This window comes from Triticum aestivum, chromosome 7B, assembly GCF_018294505.1.
Source record: "Triticum aestivum cultivar Chinese Spring chromosome 7B, IWGSC CS RefSeq v2.1, whole genome shotgun sequence".
Lineage (NCBI taxonomy): Eukaryota > Viridiplantae > Streptophyta > Magnoliopsida > Poales > Poaceae > Triticum > Triticum aestivum.
In genome coordinates this window covers 696,587,722-696,592,195 of record NC_057813.1, presented here as the reverse complement: position 1 = coordinate 696,592,195, position 4,474 = coordinate 696,587,722, and the positions used below count along the sequence as shown (strand labels likewise).

The window sequence follows — 4,474 nt, the reverse complement described above, 5'->3', positions numbered from 1 at the left end:
TGATCTCTGACTTGATGGCCTGAATTCGAGTTTGACCAGTAGTAATAATTTACACTTCAATCATTTGTAGGCTACTAGCCTGAGCATTGCGGAACATAGCAGCAAAGCATTTGCTGAACTTAATAAAAGCAAACATGAAAGCCACCCCCCCCCCCCCCCCCCCCCCAATTCATCAATTTAAGTTGGTTTACACAGCTTGCAGGTAATTTAAGTTAATTAGATTACACGCTTCTTCCTTGCTTATTGGATAAGATGTTTGTATGCTTTCTCTCGTTTGCATGCTTGTGTGGTGTCGTCATTTTTTAGTGCGCTGCAGTACCTATTTAGGTTAGTTCTTTGGGTGTCCTTTGTGCACATGTGCTGCTTGCTGCTTCCTAGCTCGGGGGTCTAACAGTGACTGTGTTTAGGGTGTGGTGGACAAGGACGCCTCTGCCACAGCACCTGCATCTTCATCTCTGCCATGTACGTGCCCCTTGCCATGCATCTCCTTGCTAATTAGGGTGACCTCTTTTTGGGTACTAGATGACTAATTTGATGCTTCTATTAAATGTTTGGGGGTTTCTTGAGGGGTGAAAATACTGGTAGTAAATTTATTGGCATCAGTTAGCACTGTTGGAGATTAGTTTATTGACTTAAGGTTCCAATCCATGAAGTTTACATTTTTGGTCTTTCCTTTTTATTGCTCATCACATTTATATATATTTGTGCCATGGTTAAAGTTTGTTAATATTATATCACAGAAATAGTTAGCTATAGAGGTTTGTTATCAATTTGGTTATAGCTTATGGTGGAGACCAAGAACAAACAATTGTTTATGAAAGGTTTGATTGCAGGTATACCGAAATCAAGGTCTTTTATCTAATTGGTTGGATAACTACTTTTCAGGTGTCTACTGATTACCACAGTAACACAATTTTCTTATTCATGCTTTGCGCTTAGTACATTTTTTCACTCTGAAAAATTAACTTTTGTTGGTTGCATGTCAAGTAACAAAGCTAATACTTTTTTGTTGCTTCAGTGTCATGGTTAGTTTTACATCATTTACTAAGTTGAAAGCAGTTGAGATGTATGCCTTAATATCTGTTGTTTTGTTGCGTGTTGCTATTCCTTGAGGCCGCTCCAAGATGATCGTTATTTCGTATGCAGACAAATAATTGCTGTAACATGATTACATTTACTGATTGGCCTAGCTGTACTTTTGGATGGCAGTGTTCATAGCTTAGTGGCAGTGTTTTAGCATGTGTTTTTTTCCTGTATCCTATTGGTGCCTTTGGAAATTAAGAATTACTTTCTTTTTAGGATTCTTGCCGGAGGAGACGAACTTTTATGGTGAGTTTTTTTGCCCTGTATGCCTCGCTTCAGATCAGGTTTACCTCTGTTTAGTGCCATTATTGTTGTTGAACAATTATTTTCTTTTTAGGATTCTTGCTGGAGGAGATGAACTTTTATGCTGTGTTTTTGCCCCTGTATGTGTCGCTTCAGATCAGGTTTACCTCTGTTTAGTGTCATTATTGTTGTTGAACAATTGAAGATCTCTTAAATGCACATAACATTGCTAAACATGTAGGCTGATGCTGTTGTTATTATAGAGGAGCTGTTGAAGGCCAAGGTTTTCTTTGTGAGAATGCCATAGTTACAAGAAAAGATTGCCTGAAAGGTCTTTATGGTTTATTCTGCAAGGTAAAAAGTGTGAAATATGAAACATATCGCATTCACTCGGTCAGTTGCCCATTTTATTTTTTTGGCCTGTTTGTTACAATTTCTTGAGGCACATAACGCTGTTTGTACAACATGCAGGTTAGAGGCCTGCTGAGGCTAGCGTGAGGTCTGCTATGGCATCGATGATCTGGGTGTCATGACTGTGAAGCCTGCTCACGCCTCTCCGCTCATAAACCGTGTGACAGAGTAAATACTCTGGTCCACAACAATTAGACCTTCCTCCCTCTCAGCTATGGTATTGCAGCAATCTCCTTCCACCTTCATTTGTTGGGCTAGAGCGTTAGAAGACATTCTAATTTTCAAGCTATATTTTGCAATGTTAGACTGGTCAAATGTGTTTGTATATGGTCGCAGTGGCGTGAGCTTTTTCATTACTTGATCTGTTTATTCAAACTCAATTTTTCTGTTGTTGTGGAGAGGAGGACCATCTGCTCTTTCATACTCCCTCCGTCCGGAAATACTTGTCAGAAAAATGGATGTATCTAGACATATACTAATTAATGATACATCCAATTTTATCCATCTCTCCGACAAGTATTTAGGGACGGAGGGAGTACATATTTATTACCTTCACTATGATCATGGTATCGATTAAACTATTTCTAAATAAGCTTCTCCATCAAATATGTCCTAATTATGTCTTTCAAGCTGGGGGTTGCTCACCCAACCTTTCATGGAAAAATAGCAATCTGTTCACTTTGTTATCATTTATTTATTTTAAGTTGCCTAGGAAAGTTGGGCAGACATAAAACTTGGTCCAGGAACTCCTGGATATTGCAATGTGTACTCTGTTTCCATCTGAATTTATTAGTTGCTAGAGGTTGTACCTTTGACGTGGACCATAAATTGTCCATTTGAGCTGAACTTTCTCCAGAGGAGAAAGTCCCGATGCAAGCTGCCATGTTTCTTAGCTGTAATTTCTTTTACCATCGTCTGAAGAATTTCTTCCTACCTGGTTGCTAGGCCTGACCAGTATTCAGGCACCCTAGCCTTTTTTCCCCTTGGCAAGAAACCTTGGCAGGTGCTATGAGGTACAGAAGCTGGAGAGATAGTTCCAAAACTCCTAGAGGGCTTGGAGGGTTTAGGGTGTTTAAAAATGAGAACCAAATAAAATTCTTTTCCATGTCGTTGTTCTGCTGGAACTGTTATTCTTATTTCTCTCGTCAACAATGGATATTGTGTGTATTCTGTACTATCATGCTTTTTGGGAAATAATTGAAAGATATTCCGTTCACTTATTTCTCACTTAATCCCATCTATCCAGGTGCCACAGAGTGCCCAGGCAGCAGGAAGCACACATAAAACCATCGATGCTCCTTTCCGTAGGAGAAATAAGTGAACGGATAATCTTTTCATCTTTGTATAAATTCAGATGTGATTAGCCAGGTCCAGAAGATTTGGTCTACTTCTCACTAAATCCCATCTGTTCTTCAGAAAATACTTTTTCTTTGAGTTCTGATGCGATTAGCCTTCATGATGCATGGATGCAAATTTGGACAGTTGGATTCTTGATGTGCAGATAAATACATTGAGAAGATGGAACTAGAATTAAACTTCCGTCCAACTGCAGGTTAGTATATGCCTTATATGTTCTATGGAATTCCGCTTTCTCATTAGAACAGCCAGAAGTGTAAAATTACTGAAGTTTGAATGTTAATCCAGCTTAATACTTGGGGCCTCTGATATAGTGATATATGCATCAAAATCATAGATTTTTATTATTGCAAATTGTTGGTGACTACTGATCATCCTTATTATTTTTTATTCATACGGTTCACGGGGCAATGAGTATGAGATCTGTTCGTGGGTGTCATGTCAAGGTTAGAGTGGTTCTGCAACTATTTTCATCTGAAAAGATATACCTTGCAGCATCCTGTATGATACGTATATGCTTGGTTAGTACTATTCATATCTATGTTACTGTGTCTATATGCTTCCTCCATATATTTTGCCTCACCTTGGCTTCATCCTGTGTCTCCGGCGGTGCAGCAGAGGCGTCCAAGCTGTCGAGGTGAGCAGTGGTGGACAACTATATAGTGTGTCTTCTGCCTCGACGATGCCTTCGTGCTTTCCCATGTCGCCTCACCAGCCACCACCAACAGCAATGTAGGGATCTATGGCGGGCAAGACCAAAGTGCTGCAGCCGCACGAGGGGGGCCCAAGGCCAAGCCTACACTAGCAGCGGCGATGACGGAGGCGGAGGCGAAGGAGCTCCCCAAGGCCATCACGTGGCAGCTGGTCCAGGACAAGCTCGCCTGGGTTGCCGTGGCCGGCTCCGGCGAAGGAGGAGGGTGGAGGTGTGGTGGACAAGGACGCCATGGCCGCCTTCGGCACAGTGCCAACATCTTCATCCACTGCCTCTCTGCCACTTCAGAATAATAGTTGACGTTTTCACCATAAATCTGCGTACTGCAGCATTTTTATAGATACTCTATGTAAATAAAATCTTTTTTTCTTTAAGGGTTCATATATAACTCTGTTACAACATTGAACTAAATCCTGAATTTCTGATCCTTCCTTGTGTAGTCTTATCTCAGACATACGTAACTGAAAATAAAGCTATGCACGGAGAAAAGGTGTGGACTCGGTTGCTGGGCATGAACTCCGGCATAGACTATTTTAGTTTTCATCCAGTAAAGGAGATGTCCAAAGAGGTGTTCTTATAACTTCTAAGCTTATTAGGGAATATATGCACTACCATTGGAGTAGCAATTTTAGTTGTCAAATTGTAGTATTAAATTATACGTGTCAGGAT

At 40.6% G+C, this 4,474-nt stretch overlaps 1 long non-coding RNA gene across 3 annotated transcripts; it reads left to right on the top strand.

The window, feature by feature from the left end:
- Positions 1–392: 392 nt before the first annotated feature.
- Positions 393–4,215, top strand: LOC123160237 (uncharacterized). Of its 3 annotated transcripts, XR_006480058.1 has the most exons (9): positions 393–462; positions 834–885; positions 1,300–1,329; positions 1,421–1,487; positions 1,568–1,680; positions 1,798–1,954; positions 2,984–3,614; positions 3,709–3,730; positions 3,822–4,215. It is a non-coding gene; the product is annotated as an uncharacterized lncRNA (long non-coding RNA). The 3 variants fall into 3 exon arrangements; XR_006480056.1 differs by having other exon boundaries at positions 3,709–4,215; XR_006480057.1 differs by lacking the exon at positions 834–885 and having other exon boundaries at positions 420–462; positions 3,709–4,215.
- Positions 4,216–4,474: the final 259 nt, after the last annotated feature.